Source organism: Pseudophryne corroboree, chromosome 6 (genome assembly GCF_028390025.1).
Source record: "Pseudophryne corroboree isolate aPseCor3 chromosome 6, aPseCor3.hap2, whole genome shotgun sequence".
NCBI lineage: Eukaryota > Metazoa > Chordata > Amphibia > Anura > Myobatrachidae > Pseudophryne > Pseudophryne corroboree.
The window spans coordinates 565,433,481-565,460,843 of record NC_086449.1 but is presented as its reverse complement, the minus strand read 5'-3'; the positions used below and the strand labels follow the sequence as shown (position 1 = coordinate 565,460,843).

At 46.3% G+C, this 27,363-nt stretch overlaps 1 long non-coding RNA gene across 1 annotated transcript in view; it reads right to left on the bottom strand.

Moving 5' to 3' along the window:
• LOC134932929 (uncharacterized) overlaps window positions 1-27,363 on the bottom strand; it is a 209,744-nt gene that overhangs the window by 13,653 nt on the left and 168,728 nt on the right. The window contains exon 4 of the long non-coding RNA XR_010179534.1: window positions 17,610-17,703. This is a non-coding gene — a long non-coding RNA (uncharacterized LOC134932929). The remainder of the gene's footprint in view (window positions 1-17,609; window positions 17,704-27,363) is intronic.

The window sequence follows — 27,363 nt, the reverse complement described above, 5'->3', positions numbered from 1 at the left end:
TCAAGCTCAAGAAACAATAAAGCTACAGAAACGAAGACCCCAGACCTTTGTTTAACAATGGACAGCACAAGTCCAGTGGCACTTTTAAGTCATTTATGTCTTTGTAAAACTAGCTATAGATTTCGGTGTTATGCATTTAGCCTGATTTCTCTTCCAACGCCTCCCTGGCGTGGCCAGTTTAAATAGAGCTTCACATTCTATTCATTCTCACCAGCTGAGAGGCTTTAGTTACTAAACAAAAAGCTAAAGAAGGAAATCTATAGAGAGCGGTTTATATATCCAGGCTATGTAGACGACCACCCCTTGACTGCCTGAGTTTGTCTTCAGCTGTATGCACCCTCAGCACGTGTTGCTTTCCACCATCACTAACACTGAATCATTCTGAAAGGGGGAACATCTATGAAACATTCCTGAGGCTACACCTGCTATAGCCTGCAGCTATGTCCGCAGTCAGATTAAATAATGACATCTCATTAACCCATTTAAAACTAGAGACATGCATGACATGCTCTTCATTCTATACATAAAGCCCAGTGAGCAATAGAAAACATCCCAAGATTTTTATTTAGGAAAGCAGACAGTAAGACTAGTTTCTGGCTTTGGCGCTAATAACCAGATTGGTAATAGTAATTATCAGTACTATTGATCTTCTACTTTCCTAGAATCCTGACTGATGATGCACCCTGGCCAGCAAAAGCACGGGCATATTTATTAAAATATTAAACAGCACAGTAGACGCTGCTGAATTGCATACCAGAAAAAAACACAATTAGACGTGCCTACAAGTATAAACAAATTATTTAATAAAATTGACAATATAAATAAATTAGTGATAAATTAGTGAGAGCTGTTAGTGCATATGCATAACAATGCAATCACAAAACTAGTAACAGTCTTATTCATATAATAAACTAACTATATTTACAGTAAGTTAGAGATGAGAGGGTTCGGTTCCCTGAGAACCGAACCCCCCTTCCCCCTCCCCCCTCCCCACCCCCGACCTTTGCAATCCGAGACGGTTTTCCCGCTCGCCTCAATGACGTCATCGGCAAAATGTCATCATACCACTGTCGGATTCTCGCAAGTTTTGGATTCTATATAAGTCCCCATGTATCGTCACCGTCTTCACTCTGGCATTGTAAAGTATACTTGATGGACGTATCCGTCTCAGTACGGCGTGGCGTGGGGTGGATGGGGGTGCCCTGTGTGCTGTATCTGAAAAAGGGGTGCTCTGTCAGCTGTATCTGAAAGGGGTGTTCTCTCTCTGTCATCTGTATCCATAAAGGGGTGCTCTCTGTCAGCTGTATCTAAAAGGAGTGCTCTGTCATCTGTATCTGTATAGGGGTGCTCTCTGTCAGCTGTATCTGAAAGGGGTGCTCTCTCTGCAGCTGTATCTGAAAGGGGTGCTCTCTCTGTCAGCTGTATCTGAAAGGGGTGCTCTCTCTGTCAACTGTATCTGAAAGGGGTGCTCTCTCTCTCTGTCAGCTGTATTTGAAAAGGGGGTGCTCTCTATTTGCGGTATATGAAAAAGTGGTACTATCTGTTTGTTGCATTTGAAAGGGGTGCTCTCTCTGTCAGCTGTATCTGAAAAAGGGGTGCTCTCTCTGTCAGCTGTATGTGAAAAAGGGGTGCTCTCTCTGTCAGCTGTATCTGAAAAAGGGGTGCTCTCTGTCTGCTGCATTTGAAATGGATGCTCTCTCTGTCAACTGTATATGTAAAGGGATGCTTTCTCTCTGTCAACTGTATCTGTAAATGGATGCTATCTCTCTGTCAGCTGTATCTGTAAAGGGATGCTTTCTCTCTGTCAGCTGCATCTGTAAAGGCATAGGCGGATCCAGGGGGGGTCATTTGGGCCCGTGCCCCCCACCCCCGTCATTTCTGACTTCTTTTTTTTTCAAAAGGAGAACAGCAGCAGCACTACTGCTATTTCCCTGAGTCAGATTTGATAAAAGAGCCGGCAGGCACTAGGACCCGCCGCGGCTCTAACAACAAGTCTGTGTGGTAAACAATAGGGAGGCCCCCTGCTCCCACCACAACCTACCTCCCCCACTGCCAGCCGGCCAGAGTCCAGCCCAGGCGCGGGGTTCAAATGCCAGCATCGAGTAAGACTGTTACTTATGACGGTGCAGAAGGCTTCATTAGCCCTCACTGCACCGCACAGTTTCCCAGCGCTTCCTCCTCCACTTCCTTTACCACCATGCTAGGTGCAGTCAAACTTATCCTCGGCTTTGAGAAGGCGGCCCGTGTGATTGTGACAGGGCTGTCCTGCGGATGTCTTATGCTGCTTTTCGGAGATCCAGCTGGCTGCTTCTGCTAATGAAAGATGGGCAGTTCGTGTCCTGCAGTCTGAGTCTCAGTGCAGTGCCCAAAACAAGGTATGCTGCACCTGCCACCACCAACTAAAAACTTTAATAATTAAATTGTGCTGGGGTGCCTACCAGGCTCCCATAACTAATGGAACAGGTGACCAACATTTCAAGGCCCAATCAGCCTTTTCATCAGGGTGAAACATTGGCAATAAACCAGCAGGGATGCGCTCCTATGGCCAAAAATCAGGGGGTGTGAGGTCACACCCCCTGTGATACCACACCCCTTATCTGGGAGCACGCGTGCCTTTGGTGCATGTAAATATAACTATTACCATTCCCCTATCGTGGTGGGCCCCCCCCACCTTTCATTTTCTTCTGGATCCGCCCCTGTGTAAAGGGATGCTCTCTGTCTCCTTTATTTGAAAGGGGTGCTCTTTCTCTGTCAGCTGTATCTGAAAGGGGTGCTCTCTCTGTCAGCTGTATCTGAAAGGGGTGCTCTCTCTCTCTCTCTGTCAGCTGTATCTGAAAAAAGGGTGCTCTCTTTGTCAGCTGTAGCTGAAAAAGGGGTACTCTCTCTCTGTCAGCTGTATGTGAAAAAGGGGTGCTCTCTCTCAGCTGTATCTGAAAAAGGGGTGCTCTCTCTCTCGGTCAGCTGTATCTGGAAAAGGGGTGCTCACTCTGTTAGCTGTATCTGAAAAAGGGGTGCTCTCTCTGTCAGCTGTAACTGAAAAAGGGGTGTTCTCTGTCTGTGGTATCTGAAAATGGGGTGCTCTCTGTCAGCTGTATTTGAAATGGGTGCTCTCTCTGTCAGCTGTATCTGAAAAAGGGGCACTCTCTCTGTCAGCTGTATCTGAAAAAGTGGTGCTCTCTGTCTGCTGTATTTGAAATAGGTGCTCTCTCTGTCAGCTGTATCTGTAAAGGAGTGCTTTCTTTCTGTCAGCTGTAAATGTAAAGGGGTGCTCTCTATCTGCTGTATTTGAAGGGGGTGCTCTTTCTCTGTCAGCTGTATCTGTAAAGGGGTGCTCTCTCTCACTCTCTGTCAACTGTGTCTGAAAAAGGGGTGCTCTCTGCCAGCTGTATCTGAAAAAGCGGTGCTTTCTGTCTACGGCATCTGAAAAAGGTGTGCTCTCTGTCAGCTGTATTTGAAAGGGGTGCTCTCTCTGTCAGCTGTATCTAAAAAAGGGGTGCCTCTCTGCTGTATTTGAAAGGGGTGCTCTCTCTGTGAGCTGTATCTGAAAAAGGGGTGCTCTCTCTGTCTGCTGTATCTGATAGGGGTGATCTGTCCATCCATCCAGGGGCTCAGCCACAGTGTAAAATTAAAATAATAAAAGCTGAAAACAAAAAGCCTAAAATTATAATTATAAAAAATATATTTTTTTTTTGTTTGTGCTGTACCCCAGTGTACTATACAATTTTTATTGTATTTTCATAAGTATTGTGACACTGCCATTCAGTCTGCAGCATAGTAATTCCTACTCATACACGTATTGTGCGACGCTGTCAGTGAAGTCAACTGCAGTGTGTAATTATTATTATATACATTTCTGACTAATTTGTGCAACGCTGTTGGTGAAGTCAACTGCAGTGTGTCATTTTTACTATTATATACATTTTTCACTCATTGTGCTACGCTGTCAGTGAAGTCAACCGCAGTGTGTAATTATTATTATTTATATTTCTGACTAATTTGTGCAACGCTGTTGGTGAAGTCAACTGCAGTGTGTCATTTTTATTATTATATACATTTTTCACTCATTGTGCTACGCTGTCAGTGAAGTACACCGCAGTGTGTAATTATTATTATTTATATTTCTGACTAATTTGTGCGATGCTGTTGGTGAAGGTCAACCCCACATTGTGTTTATAATGGATGCAACTATTAGTGCTGAAGCTGCTGCCACTAGTCATGACATTGACAATGCAAATCCATCAATGTCATCTGCTAAGGCAGATGCTCAGGGGCATAGGGGGCTTAGGCCAGGGTATGTAAAATAATTTAATTATAGAGTGGTAAAGAAAAACAAAAGGAAAGTTAGTTTTATAGGCAGTAACACAAACTGCGCATTCAGAATCAGAACCATCAGACATTCTTGAGGAACGTTTAGAGATGTCCACGTCAGCTGACATTTCTCAAACTGTCCTCATAGGAAAGCCTCTGTCACCTCCTTCCACCATTTCTGAACCATCTGAACATGTGGGGAGCAGTACAAGTAAAGATTGTGATGACGAATCTGATGAGGAGGACATAATACAAATTAAGGATTTGTGTGTCACTGACCTTGGTTGGGGGTGTTTTGAACTCGGGGGTTCTTCCGATGGTTGGGAAGAGGAACCACAGTTGGGTCGGAACAGGGATGGCCTGATATAGGTTTTCCTCATACAGGACTCTGACAGTAAGGCTTGGTGAAAATATTGAAGAACTTTATTGCAGGAAGGGAGCAACACAATGTCACATAGCAGAAAGGGAACTTATGGGGGAATGTCCAGGCCTATAGAAGAACTTGTAAGCAATGTTAAAGATGCTAATAAATGAAGTACTTGTGAGTGATGGTGAAAGACACTGAGAACGATGTTTTAAAGATGCTGATGATTGAAGAGCTTGTGAGTGATATTAAAAGATACTGGTGACTGAAGAATTTGTGAGCGATGTTAAAAGACACTGATAAATGAAGAACTTGTGAGCAATGGTGAAAGACACTGAAGAGCTTGTGAGCGATGTTTTTAAAGACACTGATGATTTGTAGAACTTGAGAGCGGTGTTTAAAGACACTGATGACTTGTAGAACTTGAGAGCGGTGTTTGAAGACACTGATGCTTTGTAGAACTTGAGAGCGGTGTTTAAAGACACTGATGACTTGTAGAACTTGAGAGCAGTGTTTAAAGACACTGATGATTTGCAGAACTTGAGAGCGGTGTTTAAAGACACTGATGACTTGTAGAACTTGAGAGCGGTGTTTAAAGACACTGATGACTTGTAGAACTTGAGAGCGGTGTTTAGCCCGCAGCCCACGCTGACTCCAAGGAGCACTGGTGACTGGACCGCAGAGGAACACACCAGCCGCTGGGAACGCTGGAAACTATGCAGCAACTGGAACCTGGAAATGCCGGAGACACTGGAGTACAACTGCAGAGAGACTCGCCGGGAACAAGAGCACTGGTATCCACTTCAGGGGAAAAGACAATACTCAGGCGCCGAGGCTCTGCCCGGCGTCTGACTTTGAATCTCCCGCCTCCGCTGGATTGTCGGAACAGTCTGATGACGTCACCTGCTCCCCGCCCACGTGATGCCGGGTGTCATGGCAGCGCCCCTGCCCCGGGGAACCGCCGGGAGCCGCGCCAGCCAGACGCCGGAGCCCGTGGACCACAGAAGGCGGAGGCCGCAACACAGACCAGCAGGCACGCAGGGGTAAGCGCGGCGAACGCCGCCTCTGGCGTGTGACATTGTGTATGGAAGTGGGACAGGATGAGGGGGATATGTGTGTACTATCTGACAGTAAGAATGTTGATGATGATGTTGTTTGTATAAGTCAGCCACCGGTGGCTGCAGTTGTTGATCGTGATAAAAGAAAGCCATTACGATGCCTGGGCATAGGACCAAAAAAAACACCTTTTGGGTGTGGGGTTATTTTTACCCCAATCTTGACATTGGTTATGAAAGCATCTGCTCCATTTGTGAGGCCAAATTTAGTAGAGGTAGGAACGTTAGACATCAAGGCACCTACTCCATGTTACCTCATTTGCGGCAAAGACATGAAATTTATTGTACAAGATTATAATGTAATTTACACCTCATCATCAACATCCTCAGAGTAATTACTTAACGTAAAATCCTTCTAAAAAATTGTTTTGTGGGGGCCCAAACAAACCAATCATTTCAGCCACAAGTGACGGTTCCTGTCGCTGAAATGATTGGTTTGTTAAACTGCGCATGTCCTGTTTAATATATACAACATAAAGGTGGGTGGGAGAGCCCAAGGACAATTCCATCTTGCACCTTATTTCTTTACTTATTTGCTCTTTGGAGCATTTTTTGGGCATAGTTTCTAAAACTGCCATCCAGTCTGCCACTGCAGTACCACTCCTAGATGTGCCAGGTGCAGGGGTTAAAGTGGGGGGGGGGAATGAGGTGGAACTGAGTTCCACCACCTGTAATAGTAGGGGGAACTAGTTCCACCTCCTCCATTGCCCTGCACAGTAATTCCAACAGAAAAGCCTGTCACATCACCTACGTCAATCGATGTTGCAGGCAGCACTAGTGTTACTCATGAGCTGCAACCACCTGCCCCTTCCTCAGGTCCTGGTGGATCCATGGTCCTCCTCCATCTACAGCCCACCCCTCCTGGTACTCACACACGCTGTCTCTGTTGGTCATTATGTGTAAGGGGCACTACAACTGTTGGCATTATGTGTAAGGGGCACTCCTATTGTGGGAATTGTGTACAAGAGACACTACTGTGGGCATTGTATATACCGGGCACTACTGTGTGGGATAACACGTATAAAGGGTACCATTGTTTTATACATCATGAATAAAGGGCACTACTGAGTGACGTAACCCTAATAAGGGCATTATTATGTGGTGTAATATGAATCAGGGGCACTACATGGTGTAATGTGAATAAGATTGTCGTACTGTGTGGTGTAATTTGAATTGTGGGTACTATTGTGCGACCACGCTGCTTCTTTGTGAAATCAATGTCCCTTTATAAAGTATGGGAAATAAGGAACTAATTTATAGTTTGCAGGGGGGTGACGAAAACACTAGCACTGACCCTGGCTCTGCTTAATGTGAGGGGGGAGGGGGAGGTAGGTGGCAGGGTAAATGAGTTCCACCACCTCTATAGGACCACTTTAAGCACTAGCCGGGTGTTTGTGCCACCCACTTCTGTCGCTTAGCTTAGTCCTCCAGCTACCTTGGTACAACCTTTTGGCCTAAACTGGATAAAAACAATATTGTGAGCTGTGAGGTGTTCAAAATACTAAGCCAAGCTCTTAAGGAAAAGTTCTTGAAAAGACTCTTAAGGTGGTAGAGCACTCTTATTTCAAGGGATCAAAAGGAAGAAAAATCATAAAACTTAACTTTTAATATAAACTTAAAACATACATCACAGAAATGGAACATGTGTTCCACAAAGGTGAAATATAAAGACAATACAACACATATACGTAAAATACACATAGTTAAAAGGCACACAGGTTTGATATTGTAGAGATAAATAATCCAAATATTTCTCATATGAGTCTGGTAAGCATGTAGTGTAGTTATTTTGAAAAAAGAATAGGATCATTCAGACACTTTCGGAATTCTGCTGTCCCCCATGTGCTTCGCAGTGAATGAGGGATGAGAGATTCTTACTGGTATCAATCCTTAGAAATAAAATATATCAAAGATTTGGAGAGCTTGTTTTCTGCTTTTGGCTGTTATGTCTATGACACAGTGCAGCCAATGAGAGAAATACTCTGCTCTCCTTATCAATGATAGAAATAAGATTTGTATCCAGTATATTTAGAATAACAAAATGAATGTTGCTGTAAATGGAAACAATTGTATCAACTACACTTGAAAATAAAGAGTAGTAAAGCAACATTCACTACTTCAGAGTTTTTGTCAGTCTCTTAATTGGCAGTGGAAACAGAGGGGTAAATTTACTAACATTCGTAATTTTCGGAAAAAGGTCAAAGTTCAATCACGAATGACATCGAAAGTGTAAAACTGCAACTTTTTGAATTGATTACGACTAATTTACTAAGCTGTCGTATTCGGGTTTTTCTTTTGTTCCGATGTCGATGTCATTCGTGTTTTTTTTTCTATTTTTACGGCAGTGATTAGTAAAACACTGCCGACTTTTTAAAAATGAATCTCGGCCGGATCTGTGTGATCCGTGCTGGGGTTCTTTTTTTTTTTTTTTAAATTAAACAGTGTAAAATCATTAAAAAAATTGCGTGGGGTCCCCCCTTCCTAAGCATAACCAGCCTCGGGCTCTTTGAGCCGATCCTGGTTGCAGAAATATGGGGGGAAAAATGACAGGGGTTCCCCCATATTTAAGCAACCAGCATCGGGCTCTGCGCCTGGTCCTGGTTCCAAAAATACGGGGGACAAAAAGCGTAGGGGTCCCCCGTATTTTTAAAACCAGCACCGGGCTCCACTAGCTGGACAGATAATGCCACAGCCGGGGGTCACTTTTATATAGTGCCCTGCGGCCGTGGCATCAAAAATCCAACTAGTCACCCCTGGCCGGGGTACCCTGGGGGAGTGGGGACCCCTTCAATCAAGGGGTCCCCCCCAGCCACCCAAGGGCCAGGGGTGAAGCCCGAGGCTGTCCCCCCCCCATCCAATGGGCTGCGGATGGGGGGGCTGATAGCCTTTGTTGTAAATGAAAAGATATTGTTTTTAGTAGCAGTACTACAAGTCCCAGCAAGCCTCCCCCGCATGCTGGTACTTGGAGAACCACAAGTACCAGCATGCGGCGGAAAAACGGGCCCGCTGGTACCTGTAGTACTATTACTAAAAAAATACCCAAAAAAACACAAGACACACACACCTTGAAAGTAAAGATTTATTACATACATGCACACAAACATACATACATACTTACCTTATGTTCACACGCAGGTCGGTCCTCTTCTCCAGTAGAATCCAAGGGGTACCTGTTGAATAAATTACACTCACCAGATCCAGGGTCCCAGGGTCCGCGGGGCAACCATTTGTAATCCACGTACTTGAATAAAATAACAAAACGGATACCCGAGCCACGAACTCAAAGGGGCCCCATGTTTTCACATGGGACTCCTTTCCCCGAATGCCAGAAACCCCCTCTGACTTCTGTCTAAGTGGGTTTCTTCAGCCAATCAGGGAGCGCCACGTTGTAGCACTCTCCTGATCGGCTGTGTGCTCCTGTACTGAGTGACAGGCGGCACACGGCAGTGTTACAATGTAGCGCCTATGCGCTCCATTGTAACCAATGGTGGGAACTTTCTGCTCAGCGGTGACGTCACTTTAGGTCAACCGCAGGGCAGAAAGTTCCCACCATTGGTTACAATGGAGCGCATAGGCGCTACATTGTAACACTGCCGTGTGCCGCCTGTCACTCAGTACAGGAGCACACAGCCGATCAGGAGAGTGCTACAACGTGGCGCTCCCTGATTGGCTGAAGAAACCCACTTAGACAGAAGTCAGAGGGGGTTTCTGGCATTCGGGGAAAGGAGTCCCATGTGAAAACATGGGGCCTCTTTCAGTTTGTGGCTCGGGTGTCCGTTTTGTTATTTTATTCAAGTACCTGGATTACACATGGATGCGACGAGGAGCCTGGGACCCTGGATCTGGTGAGTGTAATTTATTCAACAGGTACCCCTTGGATTCTACTGGAGAAGAGGACCGACCTGCGTGTGAACATAAGGTAAGTATGTATGTATGTTTGTGTGCATGTATGTAATAAATCTTTACTTTCAAGGTGTGTGTGTCTTGTCTTTTTTGGGGTATTTTTTTAGTAGTAGTACTACAGGTACCAGCGGGCCCGTTTTTCTGCTGCATGCTGGTACTTGTGGTTCTCCAAGTACCAGCATGCGGGGGAGGCTTGCTGGGACTTGTAGTACTGCTACTAAAAACAATATCTTTTCATTTACAACAAAGGCTATCAGCCCCCCCATCCGCAGCCCATTGGATGGGGGGGGACAGCCTCGGGCTTCACCCCTGGCCCTTGGGTGGCTGGGGGGGGACCCCTTGATTGAAGGGGTCCCCACTCCCCCAGGGTACCCCGGCCAGGGGTGACTAGTTGGATTTTTGATGCCACGGCCGCAGGGCACTATATAAAAGTGACCCCCGGCTGTGGCATTATCTGTCCAGCTAGTGGAGCCCGGTGCTGGTTTTAAAAATACGGGGGACCCCTGCTCTTTTTGTCCCCCGTATTTTTGGAACCAGGACCAGGCGCAGAGCCCGATGCTGGTTGCTTAAATATGGGGGAACCCCTGTCAATTTTTTTCCCATATTTCTGCAACCAGGATCGGCTCAAAGAGCCCGAGGCTGGTTATGCTTAGGAGGGGGGACCCCACGCAATTTTTTTTTGAAAAAATAATCACTTTCCCACCCCTTCCCACTGATATACATGCATGGATCTCATGGATCCGTGCATGCCTATCCAATCACGAATAAAAAAAGCAGGTCTGTTTTTTTTAAGCACTTTTTTACGAGTTGTAATTTTTCACGGCAGTGTTTTTTTTTTTTTTTTGCTTTGCACTTCTTAGTAAATGACCGAGATTCATACTTAAACAGCCGCGTTTTGACCGATGGTGTATTCATTCGTGATTTTTTTCCTAGGACTTCCAAATATTACGAATGCCCTCATCACTGCCGTGATTTGAGTTTAGTAAATTACCGAGATGACACTTTGATGAAAAAACGGCATCTCGGTCAAAATCGGGACCTTAGTAAATTTACCCCTATGTGTGTTTACGATTTTGGCTTATGTGGGACTCTGGCTTATGTGAGATTTAATTGACATGTGAGATGAACTAGATAGTACACCGATCTAGCAAGGATTGACTTGCCTGCACAGTCTATCTTTTCTTGTGATACCGACCTGGCAGGACTGCACATCGGGATCGAATCGGGATCGCAAGTGGCATAACACCTTGCAATTTGCACTAACTCTTCTTGCGATTTTGACTATATAGTCAAAATTGAAAGAAAAAAATCTCACCATGGGGGTCATTCCGAGTTGTTCGCTCGTTATTTTTTTGTCGCAACGGAGCGATTAGTCGCTAATGCGCATGCGCAATGTCCGCAGTGCGACTGCGCCAAGTAAATTTGCTATGCAGTTAGGTTTTTTACTCACGGCATTACAAGGTTTTTTCTTCGTTCTGGTGATCGTAATGTGATTGACAGGAAGTGGGTGTTTCTGGGCGGAAGCTGGCCGTTTTATGGGAGTGTGTGAAAAAACGCAACCGTTTCTGGGAAAAACGCGGGAGTGGCTGGAGAAACGGAGGAGTGTCTGGGCGAACGCTGGGTGTGTTTGTGACGTCAAACCAGGAACGACAAGCACTGAACTGATCGCACTGGCAGAGTAAGTCTCGAGCTACTCAGAAACTGCACAGAGAAGTATTTTCGCAATATTGCGAATCTTTCGTTCGCAATTTTGATAAGCTAAGATTCACTCCCAGTAGGCGGCGGCTTAGCGTGTGCAAAGCTGCTAAAAGCAGCTTGCGAGCGAACAACTCGGAATGACCCCCCCATGTGTACACACCACAAGATCTATGGACAGCACTATTTAAACCTGGTGCTTCCAGTCAATCAACCAATCAGCGCAATAGTATTGCATTGCTGCATAGCCAGGCTATTACACTATACTATTGCACTGATTGGTTGATTGACCGTAAGCACTAGGTTTAAAAAGTGCTGTCCATAGATCTTGCTGTGTGAGCTTTCTTCCTGTGACAAAGCCCCCCACTCAGCGAAACGTACGTCAGGAGCTGTTTAGAGTAAAAGTCACAATATCTTATATTTATGGACTCACTAGGTTCATAAAACTGATTGGTGGAAAACAAAAGATGTACCAATTTTTAGAAAGGAAGCAAGATAGGTAACAGGAGAAGAATATTTTTGAAGGGATTATCAGGCATGCAATTCTAAAATAAACTTATATAGTAAAATAATGTCAATATAAGCAAAAATGTTCCATGTCACAATCTTGTGCACAAGATCTGACAAATTATATATGGATGGAGAACTGATTAAAGGTTAGTTACACAGATGTGTTCTCATACACCTAGCCTCATTATTCCATGTGGCGTGAGACGCTCGGCATAACTGAACTGCACCGATCATTGTAGTGAAGAAACTTTTTCTTTAAATTTTGCATCTTATTCATATTGCAGATGCAGTGAAACACCACCCAAACTGTACTACAGACATTAAGTAGCTTAAACATGTCCACAGTTGCAGATGAAGCACAACAGAACTAGAGGTGTGAAAAGCCGCAGCCACTGCATCATAGCACTTCGTATGCAGATTCCGACTCATTAACACACAGATGTACAATGTTGCACATCAAATTGATCAGTGCAGTCTAGCTAAGTTTTGTCACTTCCATTTGTTTATTAGTGCAAATAAGACACAGATTTTGTCGTTGCTGAGTCGCCCCGGGACCTGGTGGCCGAGAGGGTCTGTTTGGAGCAACTGAAGCCAGTGTATGAGGATACATCTGAATGTGGAAATTATTCTGCCTGGGTTAAAGCTATTCATGATTTACCCTAGGGATCAGTGTTGTGTACTATCCTTTTAAGTGTTTTTATTTTATTTATAACCTTGTATATGGCTTAGACCAGTGTTTGTCAATTACAGTCACTATTGATACACAAGTTTGTTTTTATCTATTTGGCTGATACAGTAAATATACCACCTATTTTCACAGACAAAAATCTTGAAAACATGGCCTGTGGGAAGTTCTGGAGGACTGGAATTGGAAAACTGGTCTACGATGTAAAGTGATTTGCTAAAGACACTAGCTGTAAATTGTTAAGCATCAAGAACATGGCAATAAAGCTACATTTATTGTAATACAATTGGACAAATCTGATATGGATGAGGATTCTGGAATACTAACTGAGCAGCTGCACATACAGTGGTTCCTGTCAGGGACCATAAAGGTGAATAAAACACATTATGGGGGAATGCAATTGTTTAATTGCACCCAATTGCCCATCTAAAGTCACGGGAGATTGTGGGGCGATATTCAATTTTCCCCCGTTATCGCATTGATCGCGCCCTTTTCAGTTGGGTTTAGCTGTGTAAAGCCATAAAACCCAACCAAACAAATGGGCACAGCGAGAAGAATCCTGTTTGTGCACCCGAATGGGTAACTTTTGGTGCATTTCAGCTGGCTATCCACGGGGGTATATCTCATGCCTGTCGGCAGCAACATTTGAATAGCTGCCGTTGTGCAGGTGCGGTGGAAACACTATAACTTTCGAATTCCCCCAAAATGGAGCTGATGCCTACTGTCATAATTACTTATGAGTGTCTTGTCGCCTTTCCCTGGTACCCCCAGCCTTTTCTGTACCCCATATTTAAGTTTTTGACATATTCAATAAAAGTGTAATACTGAAAAAAAAGAAAAGTATGAAATGCTGAAATGTTTCCTTTCCAGGGTAGGAACATTGATACCCTATGACCACACTTCCTCACTCACTCTACCTCCACTTACCTATCACAGTCTGGCTGGTCAGATCTGGAGCAGCATGTCCTCCTCTGTAGCAGTCTGGTGGTCTCGTGTAGCTCTTCCCCCTCCGTCTGTGTTGCTCTGCAACTCCGCCCGTATAGCTCTGCCCCCTTCTCAGTGCCGAACACTGACTCTGCCTGCCAGGGAAGGGGGGAGGAGGCTTCAAGCTGCTGGCGCCGCTACCTGTCAGTGTGTCAGGCACAGCAGCTGCCAGCAGAGTACAGGCACAGTGGCAGGGATGCAGAGCAGGGAGAGCGCCTCTCCCGCCTGGAGACTCCCTGCTCTGCATCCCCTTGCTGAGCGAGTAGCGCCGAGCCTGCTTATGTGTTTTAAAACCCCAGGAATGTTGTGTTAGTTATGCTGAGAGCTTTTTGGCTTTTACTAAGAGCCAGTTAAGGGGTCCTGGGGTATGGATGTGATAAAAGAACGTGGGCTCTATCCATGAGGCCCAGTCTGGGTCTTAGGCTAATTAGTGATCTTCTGATGAAGCCGGGTAACCGATCCCAGGGAAACATGTTAAGGACAGTAATCTGCCACTGGGACTAATTGCTTTTCCACCAATTGAAAAGGCTCTTGATATAGACTTTGACCCATCAAATAATATGGACAGACCTCTCCAGAAATGTATTTGGAACTTCAGCAGTATTCATACGGAAACCCACAGAGTCACATAACACAGTCAAGACACCTGCTTTATGCCTAAAGACTGTATGAGTATCTTCTCACTGTGGATTGGGTAATACCAGCTATCTGTTTCACTAAGTGCCTGATTATTAGTGTTTAATACTATTGCATAGTCCAGGATCCAAATTGTGGAATATGGTCTAGACGGTAGAACTATACTAATCCATGTACGATTTTCAGTTCTATTGATTTTACACTATATGTTTTCTATGAAATGTTTTTGTATTAAAAACTTTTTTTTTAATAATTTCATCCATCATATGTATTTCATTTAGACAAACAACACAGCGCTGGTTCCACTACATTGTGTTAATTATATTTGGGGGGGCTGACAACCCCTTTCCAGCTGCTTTAACAGCACGTTGGGATATTTGCTCTCTTAAATTAGTGATTTCCCCTGCATGAGGGTGTTAAAAGGCTGCTAGCCTGGTCTCTAAGAAACTTACTGCCAGGGGAAAAGGGACTGCACAGACTCTTTGAGAGAACACCTGCTACTGGACTGGATACCAGTGAGCTATAATGGGTGATATTGCCATGATGCAGCGATGGCGCCGCTAGTGTGCACACATTAAAGCCTATGGAGCGAATGGCCGCTGCAGCCAGTTGCATCTCTGCAACGATGAGTGTGGCTACATCTGTATGTTGTTTATGGTTTTGTAGCGTTAGTGAGGGGTGACTTCTGTTTAGTTAGCAACAGATGGCAAGGTGTTTATTTTTATGTTTTATTTTATTTTTCTGCTTAATAAAACTGGGTGATGCCAGTTGCACATGAAACCTTGGGCTTGTGTGATCTCTTAGCTGCTGTGCACTGCCATCTATCTCAGGAGATGGTACATGTTTCACTAACCCTGTTACAATACATATAGATGTAGCCATGTTCAGCTTTGCTGCATGGTGGCATGTGTGTGTCGCTGAATGGGAGATGTGGCTGTAATGGAGATGGCACTCTGTATGTTCTGTTATATCGGTAGACCTCTTTGTGCACCTAACATGTCAGTAGGATTGTATGTACCCAGGGCAGGTTCTAGACCCTTGGCGCGCCGATCCACCAGTAGAGATGCCCCTGTAGTTATGCCCCCTTAGATTTGCCCCTATTAGATGTGCCCCCAGAAGAGATGACCCCAATAGATGTGCTGCCAGTAGAGATACCCCTGTAGTTATGCCCCCTTATATGTGCCCCCATTAGATGTACCACCAGTAGAGATGCCCCTGTAGTTATGCCCCCTTAGATTTGCCCCTATTAGATGTGCCCCCAGAAGAGATGACCCCAATAGATGTGCTGCCAGTAGAGATACTCCTGTAGTTATGCCCCGTTAGATGTGCCCCCATTAGATGTTCCCCCAGTAGAGATGCCTCCATTAGATACGCCAGTATAGATGCACCCTTGTAGCGCCGCTTACAAATACTAAAAACAAAAAAAAAACAATACTCACCAGCCCCGCTTCTGCTTCCCGACTGCTGCTGCCACTGCTGCACCGTCTCTGGCCGCCGCCGGCTCCTCTCTATGGGAGAGACGTTATGATGTCTCTCCCATAGCAGAGCTGCACAGACACTAGAGGTCAATTATGACCTCTAGAGTCTGTCTGAAAATGGAGCCAGCTGCAGCGGTTCCAGCTGCATTGGGCGCCCACACTGCCCACAACGCTTGCTGCAGCCGGAGAGTGGGATGTGGGGTGTGGGTGGGCGCTGCCGTCCCTAGACCCGCTCCTGTATGTACCATTGCATCAGGTTCTCACAGTGTATCTGGTGTCTGTCAGCCCCAACACCAGGGATACCCCACATTCAGAATGCTCCTTTGAGTTGCTCTGTCTTCTCTTTGGTAAATGATAATCTCTTCTGAAAAGGAAGCCAATCATTGGGCTAAATGCAATTAAAGGATCAAACTTAAGCTGGCTGTGTGCTGTGCTGCATGACACTTGTATAAAATAACTAAATAACACAGTTCTGCATGGGTGGTCTTCAGTTTGCCAGCTGTCGGGGTCCCGTCGCACAGTATACCGGCGCCGGAATCCCGACAGCTGGCATACCGACACCTTTCTCCCTCTTGGGGGTCCACGACCCCCCTGGAGGGAGAATAGATAGTGTGGCACGCGTAGCGCACCACCGTGCCCGCAGCGTGGCGAGCGCAATGAGCACGCAAGGGGCTCATTTGCGCTTTCCCAGCTGTCAGTAAGCCAGCGGTCGGGATTCCAGTGCCGGTATGCTGTGCGCCAGGACCCCGACAGCCGGCATACCATACTACACCCTTGTGCATAAATATATTGAATTAAAGAACTTGCTGACACAGCACAATGTAACGCTATACAACCATTATACAGCTTTGTGTGTTTTTATTTTTTCCCATTCCATTTCCAACCCTAATATCCTATCCCTAATACCCTAACCCAATTCCCATAATACCCTATCCTTATTACTCTAAGCCCTAGCCCAAACCACTTAACCACCCCTAATACCCTGTACAATGCGTTGGGTATGGGATCCCGGTGGTCAGCATCCTGACGCCAGGACCCTTGCCGTTAGAATGCCGGCAGGGGGGCAAGTGCAATGAAACACCTTGTGGACTCGGTGGCTTGCTGTGCTTACCACAGGTTCCATTCCCACTCTACGGGTGTCGTGGACACCCACAAGTGGGAATAGCCCCTGTTTGCCGGGATTCCGGCTGGCGGCATTGTCAGTGGTTGGGATTCCGGCGTCGGTATCCTGACCGCCGGGATCCCGACTGCCAGCAATGTAACTACATCCCTGCACAATAACCAAATACAATACAACAACCAAATCCTCTGTACTTACCCTAATACCCTAACACTTAACCCAAACCACAAAATTAACCCTAATACCCTATCCCAGAAACCCTAACCCCAAAACTAACCCTAACCTCTAACCCAAACCCCTAACCTAACCCTAATACTCTAACCCTTAACACCCTAACCCTAAAAGGCAGACTGAATGGGCCATATGGTTCTTATATGTCATCAAATTCTATGTTTCTATGGGGCAGATGTATTAAGCCTGAAGAAGTGATAAAGCAAGTGATAAGTGGAAGGAGATAACGCACCAGCAAATCATTACGGGTTTGAAAAATGACAGTTCGGAGCTGATTGGCTGGTGCTTTATCACCTTCCTCTTATCACTGCTTTATCATTTCTCCAGGCTTAATACATCTGCCCTATTATGTTTCTACATTCAAGAGTCCCTGAATGTAATGATATAGTGCCATAGCACAAATATAAAGTGGGGTTGAATATAGGTGGTAATTCAGACCTGATCGCTGGGGTGCGTTTTTTGCAGCCCTGCGATCAGATAGCCGCCCCCTACAGGGGGAGGGGTAAAGTGCTGTGCAGGTGTGCGATCGCTTTTGTAGCAGAGCTGCACAAAGCCTCTGCACAGCCCAGGACTTACTCACATGCTGCAATTGTTTGCTGCTGATCGGGGCCGGAGCTGACGTTAGACAACCTCCCTGAAAACGCCTTATCCCGCCTGCGTTTTTCCGGACACTCCTGTAAAACGAAAAGAAAAACAAAGAAGACTTCTTTTTGGCGCACTCTTGAAGGGTTAGTAGATAGCCATATGCTGTATTCTTTAAAATATAACTTTTATTATATTACATTAAGATGATGTCTCCTAAACATACACATAAATATTTATTTAAAAATAGTGTAGGCAGTGGGCAAGGCAGCAAAATGTACTTTCACTTGTATCTAATGCCACAGCCCTAATTTGGGCACTATATAGCTGGAGAGTTGTGGTAATAGTCCAAAATTGGACTGAACTCCGTGCAACCATGCTGCTTCATGTTTTTATTGTCTAATATATTTATTAGCGAGTTTCTACAATTTCAAGCACATTTCTCCCATCATTGCCTATAGAAATAATCCCTGAAAGTATAGTCTACTTTCAAGGATTATTTGTATGGGCAATGATGGGAGAAATGTGTTTGAAAGTTGTTTTTTCGCACCATCCCGTCACTAGGCACCGGTGCCCGATGCTGTTGTGCGACGCGCCGGTGCATTGCGGGGCATACGCATGCGCAGTTCAGATCTGATCGCACGCTGTATGAAAACGCACAGCAGCGATCTGAATTACCCCCTTAGTTTATTAAACTGCCACCTGCCTGCCACTGCTGTGCCGCAATGTTTCCTAGATGTGCTATATTCTTAAAGTAACTGCTATGTGTTTGTGCCGCTGCTTCGTTTAGCCAGCCAGCCTTTGCTAAATATTGGTGAACGTTGTTGAAAGCTGCGAGGTGGTCAAAATTGACTGTCAGTGACTGGAAATTAAAGTTATTGAGTTTAATATTACTATAAGAACAAAAACAGGCCCAAATTACATGATTTTAGCTTTTATGTGCAATTTTATTTTAAAAAATACAGATCCAAACGCAGATCCAGATGGAAATACATGGGCAGATGTATTAAGCCTGGAGAAGTGCACCAGAGATCCATTTAGATGCAAAATTACAACCAAAACACAAAATTAATACAGATCGATAATTAAAACAAGCGGGTCAGCGCACATCTATAACCTGCACCTGCGCAGTAAGGATCCTGAGTATGAGCAGATCAAAAACCATCAGAGAAGTATTTAAAACCGCTGGGTTTGCAAACGTATCTGAATTAGACCCATTGTAACTTCAAGTACAATATATTGACCATCTAAATACAATGGAATTAAGGAATGGATATTTTTAGGTCATCCTAATAACCCATTTTTAAATATAATATGTAAATTGTATAAATTAGGCATAATTTTTTATATTATAATGTTATGAATTCTTGAGAATCAATGGCTCAAAAATAAATACACCGTCTTAACTTAATTGATGCAACACTAAAATAATTTTCTGACAGAAAAAAAAATATTCTGCTGCACTAAAAATATCAATTTGGAAGAATGCACACGTTGGAATTGAAGTCACTGAGGCACAGAAATTAGTAAGATCGATTAATATGGAGACAAATGGGCCTGCTGCTTTGTGCTGAGTTAGCAGTAAAGGTCAGAGAGGGGCCACTCAGCACTTGCGGAAAACACAATAACCAATATAAATCACTATGATTTATTCCCACTGTGACTAAATATAGAATATCAGTGGGGGTCGTTTACATATGAGAAGTTCAACACTTTTCCTCTTCCCTGTCCTCCTGTAACATCATGTGACTGCTTTTCCGAGTCATCTTTTGCAATAGTGGCAAGTGTCAGGTCTGGATGATAGGTTGTTGCTATATATAACATTGAAATACTGTACTTGCAGTTGTTCATTGGAATAAGATCTCAAAGTGCTAAACTAAGTCTTTGCTACAGTATTGCAAGATATTGTTATAAATAAGGTTCAGAAATGGAGCAAATATAGGCATTTGTGTGCCAAACGGAAGGGGGGCAGACACTAATTACCCGGGCCCTGGCTTCTTGGAGGGACCTGGTGAGGACCCAGGTCCGCCACCCTTCCCTCTCACCGCTCCCAAGTACACGCACCTTGTGATAGCAAGCGCAGAGCCGGCCCTAACCAATATGATGCCCTAGGCAAGATTTTGGCTGGTGCCCCCCTAGCACCACCGCTGGTTCCGCCTCTGACCTTGCACCTCTTTCCCAGCACCATCACCCCTCACCCATAGCAGTCCTTATTTTGGGGTTTGTACCCCCTATATTTTAAATAGGAACAGTTCGCACATTTGGCGCACAGCCCAAAAAGGGGTGTGATTTTGATGGCAAGGGGCATGGCCACACAATAGTAACCCCAATTCCAATTACGCCACATAGTACTGCAACTTTATTCACATTTTATAATGCAATAGTGTCCATAATTCATATTACATCCCACAGTAGTATCACTTTACCTTATAAACGTTACTCCTCACAGTAGAGCTCCTTATTCACATTACACCACACCCTATTGCTCTTTATTCACATTAGATGAAACAGTAGTGTCCTTTCTATACGCAACACCACATAGTAGAGCACCTTATACACATAATGTCACACATTAGTAATGCATTTATACACATAATTCCACACAGTAATGCCCCTTACACATATGAGACACATTATTAATGTCCTTATAAACATAATTCGCCTTAAACATTATGACAACCTTTATTAATGCCCTTTTACACATAATGTCCCTTACACATATGCCGCACATTATTAATGCCCTTATACACATAATGACATGTATAGTGCCCCCTACACATTTGCTGCACATTATTAGTGCCCCTATACACATAATGACACACATACAGTAGTACCCTGTTACACATATGCCGCACATTATTAATGCCCTTATACACGTAATGACATGTATAGTGCCCCCTACACATTTGCTGCACATAATTAGTGCCACTATACACATAATGACACACATACAGTAGTACCCTGTTACACATATGCTGCACATTATTAATGCCCTTATACACGTAATGACACACAGTGCCCCTTACACATATGTTGCACATTAGTAATGCATTTTTACATGACACACATAATGCTCCTTACACATATTCCGAACACTACTGCACAACCAACCCACTCACATGCACACAGCACTCACACTGCCACTAACACTGTGACCTCTGCCTCTGCTTGGATACAGATGTGTCCTCACAAATCTTGCATCAATGCTAATGTCGGGCACCTTTTTTTATGAAAATGCATCTTATTTGCAATGCATTGGTATATGGCTAGGATGCACAAGCAGCTTCTGCTGATTAAAATGATATGCTGCATGCCTATATACTGTGTGAGACTGTGGCTGTATCTGCATATGAAATGCTACACACAGAATATAGGCATGCCGCATATCATTTTAATCAGTAGAAGCTGTTGATGCCCCTAGGCACATCAAATGCCCTAGGCAATTGCCTAGTTTGCCTATAGCTATGGCCGGCTCTGAGCAAGCGGATCCCTCTTCCTCTGCGTGCCATCTTACCAGTGACATCTTCAGGGAGGCTGAAGACTCTGGCACTGTGCTCTCTAGTGAAAGTGCACATATTATCACTGGGGACGAGGAAGAGGGACCCGCTTCCCGGAGCAAGGTAAGACGCTAATGCACCCCCCCCCCCCCCCCCCCCGGCACCCCCTTGTGGAGCTCACGGGATCGCTTTGTGGTACCATAATTACTATTATATAGTTTTCTCTATCGTCCTAGTGGATACTGGGGAATGTACTTTAGTACCGTGGGGTATAGATCGGGTCCATTGGAGCCTGGGCACTTTAAGAAATTAATAGTGTGTGCTGGATCCTCCCCTCTATGCCGCTCCTAGCAGACTCAATTTAGAAAAATGTACCCAAGGAGCTGGGTGCATTATTGGAGAGAGCTCCAAGAGTTTTCTTCAGATTTTGATTTTGTTTATTATTTTCAGGTAGCACTGGTTGGCAACCAGTCTACTTGCGTCATGGGACTTTGGGGGGGACCGAACAAACCTCCTGAGGGTTAATGGTTCGTAATCCCGCTGACAGGACACTGAGCTCCTGAGGTGCTGTTTAACACACCACACTGTGTGTGCACACACCAGCAGCATGACGCCACCCCCTAACAGATGCCGAAGAAGACGCCAGGTGCGGTGAGTGTTTACACCAGGGTCCTGGCTAGCGGATCACAGGCAGGCTCCACGTCCCCCCCTGTTGGCCTTTCGTAAACGTGCACTCCCACAGGTGCTACAGTCTGACTCTGATACTGAATTACCAGAGCTGGATGTGGGAGAGGTCGTCATGGAGAAGGACGCTTCTCTGTCCCCGGGTGTTGAGGCCCTGATTTATTCGATTAAGGAGGTCCTCAACCTTCTGGACAAAGAGGCAGAACTAGATAAGGAATTGATTTTTAATGTAAAACCGAAATCCTTGGTCACCTTTCCTGTTTCTTAGGAGTTAAACTCACTCTCCAGCGAGGCATGGGTTAACCCTGACAAAAAATGTAAAACTCCTCATAGGATTTTCCTTTCCCTTCGGAGGATTGAAAATTATGGGAAAATCCCCCGTCTGCAGATACGTCGGTGTCCAGGCTGTCACGAAAACTTGTGCTGCCTGTACCTGGGGCTATCTGTAACTGAACAAGTGGGTCTCCCAGGCAACAGTGGGTAAGTCTACATATTTACCGTCTGCTGCGCCTCCTGCTAGGCGTCCCTACACTGGACCTTCCCTGCAGTCCTTTCGTGTGGCAAGATTCAGAGGCAGAGCCAGAGGGGCCTCTAATGATGCTAGATGAAACCGTGGTAAGTCCCGTAAACCTGCTGCTGCTGGATCCCTGGACCAGGCCTCTGGATCATCCTCCAATAAGCCCTCCACATGACGGTTGGCCTCAGAAGCAATGCGACTTTCAGGTGGGTGCTCGCCTTTGTCACTTCATCCACGTGCGGGCACAGTCCTGTCGGGATCCTTGGGTGAGGGACCTCATATTCCAAGGTTACAGTCTAGAATTTCAGACACCACCACCTCACAGGTTCTTCAAGTCAAGCTTACCAGCTTCACCCTTGGCAAGAATCACCTTGCAGGACGCCATTCAAACACTGGTACAAACGGGGGGGGGGGGGGGGTTGTGGTCCCAGTACACCCTTCATTGCATCGCAAGGGTTTTTACTCCAGTCTGTTCTTCATATCAAAGCCAGACAGGTCGTTAGGGCTCATCTTGAATCTAAAATCTCTGAACCCATATCTACGGGTCTTCAAGTTCAAGATAGAGTCCCTGAGGGCGGTGATCTCTGGTCTGGAGGATTCAGAGTTCCTGGTATCTCTGGACATCCAGGACGCTTACCTGCATATCATGATATGGCCTCCTCATCAGGTTTACCTCCGGTTTGCCATGATGGACCACCACTTACAGTTCCAGGCTTTGCCCTTCGGTCTCTCCACAGCTCCGAGGGTGTTCACAAAAGTCATGGCGGAAATGATGCTGCAATTGCGCAGGATGGGAGTCAACATAGTCCCCTACTTGGACGATCTCCAGATAAAGGTAGTGTCCAGGGAATGTCTGCTACACAGCATCAACTTAACTACTCACCTGCTTCCGAATCACAGGTGGATCCTAAATTTACAGAAGTCTCAACTGGAACTGTCACAAAGGATTCAGTTTCTGGGAATGATACTAGACACGGTTTCGCAGAAGGTGTTCCTTCCACTGGACAAGGCCCTGACTATTCATTCTATGGTCCGCTCGGTGTTCAGGCCTCGCAAGGTCTCCGTTCATCTTTGCATCTGCCTACTGGGCAAGATGGTGGCCTCATATGAGGCAATCCGGTACGGCAGATTTTTATGCCGTCCATTACAACTGGACCTGCTGGACAAGTGATCGGGGTCTCACCTACACATGCATCAGAGTATAACTCTGTTGCCAACAGCACGGTTTTCCTTGTTATGGTAGCTTTAGGTACCTCACCTAGTGGAGGCTCGAAGTTTCGGTTCGCAGTCTTGGACTCTACTGATGACGGATGCCAGCCTGCGAGGTTGGGGTGCGGTGACCCAGGGTGCCCAGTTCCAGGGGAAGTGGTCGAGTCAGGAATCTGCACTCCTGATAAATATCCTGGAACTCAGGGCAATTTACAACGCTCTTCTGCAAGCCTCCTATCTTCTTCGGAATCAAGCCATCCAGGTGCAGTCGGACAATGCCACGGCGGTGGCGTACATAAACCGACAAGGAGGAACAAAGAGCAGGGCCACAATGCAGGAGGTGTCCAGAATTCTCCTCTGGGCAGAAGCCAATGCAAGGGCAGTAGCGGCTCTTGACACGGGCAAGCAGGACATTTGCCCGGGGCGTCGCTGTCCCGGGGGCGCTGCCGCCGTTGCAAGAGCTGCTACTAACTAGGATGGAGGCGACGGTGGTTATGAAAAGGTCCTCTCCGCGAAGGGAATCTAGACGCGCAGTGAGGTAACGTCTAGTTTCCCTTCGCAGAGAGGACCTTTCTGTGCAGCGCTATGGGAGAGACGTCATGACGTCTCTCCCATAGATCAGAGGAGCGGCGCCGGCGGCAGAGACAAAGTGCAGTGGTCGGGAAGCAGGAACGGGACTGGTAAGTATTTTTTTTCTTTACTAGGTGCACAGCTACTTGTGGGCACACTAAGGGGGGCACAACTACTGGGGCCACAACTAATGGGGTCACAGCTGCAGGGGGCACAACTACTGGGGCCACAACTAATGGGGGCTCACTAAGGGGGGCACAACTACTGGGGCCACAATTAATGGGGGCACAGCTGCAGGGGGCACACTAAGGTGGACACATCTACTGGGGCCACAACTAATGGGGGCACAGCTGCAGGGGGCATAACAGCTACTGGGGGCACAGCTGCAGGGGGCATAACAGCCACTGGGGGCACAGCTGCAGGGTGCACAACAGCTGCAGGGGGCATAACAGCTACTGGGGGCACAGCTGCAGGGGGCACAACAGCTGCAGGGGGCATAACAGCTACTGGGGGCACAACAGCTGCAGGGGGCATAACAGCTACTGGGGGCACAGCTGCAGGGGCCACAACAGCTGCAGGGGGCATAACAGCCACTGGGGGCACAGCTGCAGGGGACACAAAGGCTGCTGGGGGCATAACAGCTACTGGGGGCACAGCTGCAGGGGGCACAATAGCTACTGTGGGTACAGCTCTACAGGGTGCACAACTCTACAGGGAGCAAAACTGACCATGCCCCTTTCCTATGAAGCCACGCCCCCGTTTTTTACGCGCACCTTCGGTGCGCACTAACCCTGCTTCACGATCGGGGGAGGGGGCAAAGGAAACTTTCGCCCTGGGCGCCACAAGGTCTAGAACTGGCTCTGTGCAAGGGACATCTTTGCGATATTCATTCCAGGCGTGGACAATTGGGAGGCGGACTTCCTCAGTAGGCATGACCTCCATCCAGGGGAATGGGGCCTTCATCCTCAGGTGTTTCAACAACTGCTTCACCAGTGGGGCTGTTCACAGATAGACCTGATGGCTTCTCGTCTCAACAAGAAGCTGTGTTGGTACTGTCCCAGAATGAGGGATCCACAGGCTGTGGCAGTGGACTCTCTGACGGCGCCGTGGAATTACCACTTTCTGTATCTGTTTCCTCCAATTGCTCTCATTCCAAGAGTTCTAAAAAGACTCAAAAGGGAAAACGTTCAGGCATTTCTCATTGCTCCAGATTGGCCTCGAATGGCCTGCTATGCTGACCTCCTAACCCTGTCTCTGGGGGAACCCTGGCCTTTGCTGCTTCTAGAGGACCTTCTTCAACAAGGACCGTTCGTCTATCCAGACTTACTGCAGCTACGTTTAATGGTGCGGAGGTTGAGACGGAGATTCTAGCCAGAAAGGGTCTCCCTTCCAAGGTTATTTCCACTATGGTCCAGGCCTGTAAGGGGGTCACGTCAAAGCATTACCACCGTATCTGGAAGAAATATATTTCCTGGTGTGAGTGTAAAAAATACTCCCCTGCGGAGTTTCAACTTAGCCATTTTCTGCTCTTCCTGTAAGCAGGAGTGGATATGGGTCTAAGGTAAGGCTCCATCAAGGTACAGATTTCGTCTCTCTCCATCTTCTTCCAGAAACAGCTTGTGGTGCTTCCGGAAGTACAGACATTTCTGAAAGGTGTTCTTCGTATCCAGCCACATTTTGTTCCTCCTACGGCTCAGTGGGATCTTCAGGTGGTCTTGTCTTTTCTCCAGTCAGATTGGTTTGAGTCCTTACATAGGGTGGAATTGAAGTATCTTACTTGGAAGACTAATGTTGCTGGCCTTAGCTTCTGCTAGGCGTGTGTCTGAATTGGGGGCCTTATCTTGTAAGAGCCCATGGTGGTCATTCCGAGTTGTTCGCTCAGTAAATTTCTTCGCATCGCAGCGATTTTCCGCTTATTGCGCATGCGCAATGTTTGCACTGCGACTGCGCCAAGTAAATTTGCTATGCAGTTAGGAATTTTACTCACGGCATTACGAGGTTTTTTCTTCGTTCTGGTGATCGTAATGTGATTGACAGGAAGTGGGTGTTTCTGGGCGGAAACTGGCCATTTTATGGGAGTGTGTGAAAAAACGCTACCGTTTCTGGGGAAAACGCGGGAGTGTCTGAAGAAACGGGGGAGTGTCTGGGCGAACGCTGGGTGTGTTTGTGACGTCAAACCAGGAACGACAAACACTGAACTGATCGCAGATGCCGAGTAAGTGTGGAGCTACTCAGAAACTGCTAAGAAGTGTCTATTCGCAATTCTGCTAATCTTTCGTTCGCAATTTTACTATGCTAAGATTCACTCCCAGTAGGCGGCGGCTTAGCGTGTGCAAAGCTGCTAAAAGCAGCTTGCGAGAGAACAACTTGGAATGAGGGCCCATAGTTGATATTTCATGGTGATAGGACGGAGCTCAGGACTTGCCCGCAGTTTTTGCCAAAGGTGATTTCGGCCTTTCGCATTAATCAACCGATTGTAAGGTTGGTACTGTTGGATACGTTGGTTGCTCCAAAGTCCTTGGATGTGGTAGGGCTTTGAGGATTTACGTCAAGAGGACTGCTCATCACAGAAAGTCTGACTCGCTGTTTGTCCTTTATGATGCTGCCAAAGTTGGATGCCCTGCTTCTAAGCAGTCCATTGCTCATTGGCATTGGTTGACCATTCAACAAGCCTATTCTTCAGCTGCTCTGCCGCTGCTGAGTTCTGTACATGCCCATTCGACAAGGTCAGTGGGTTTTTCCTGGGCGGCTGCCTGGGGGGCCCCGGCCCTACAGTTGTGCCGTGCAGCTACTTGGTCTGGGTCGAACACGTTTGTTAAGTTCTACAGGTTCGCCACCTTGGCCAAGGATGACCTTCAGTTTGATCAGGTGGTTTTACATGGGTCTCAGCACTCTCCCACCCATTCTGGGAGCTTTGGGACTTCCCCGGGGTACTAAAGTACATTCCCCAGTATCCACTAGGACGTTAGAGAAAATAGGAATTTAATATCTACCGGTGATTCCTTTTCTCGTAGTCCGTAGTGGATACTGGGCTTCCGCCTCAGTGCTTTGTTTTTTTGCCTGCTAGGTTGTCAGTGTTCTTGGTTGTGTCTGCTGTTGCGGCCCCAGTTCCATGTTGTTATCCTTATAGGGTTAGCGTTGCTCTCCTCTATTCTGGTGTGCATCTGCTTTCCTTCTTACTGTTGTGTGTTGGTTCGTTGCCTCACCGCTTTACATGTTATGTCCGTCTCCTCGGGCACAGTTTTTCTAGCCTGAGTATGCTAGGAGGGACATAG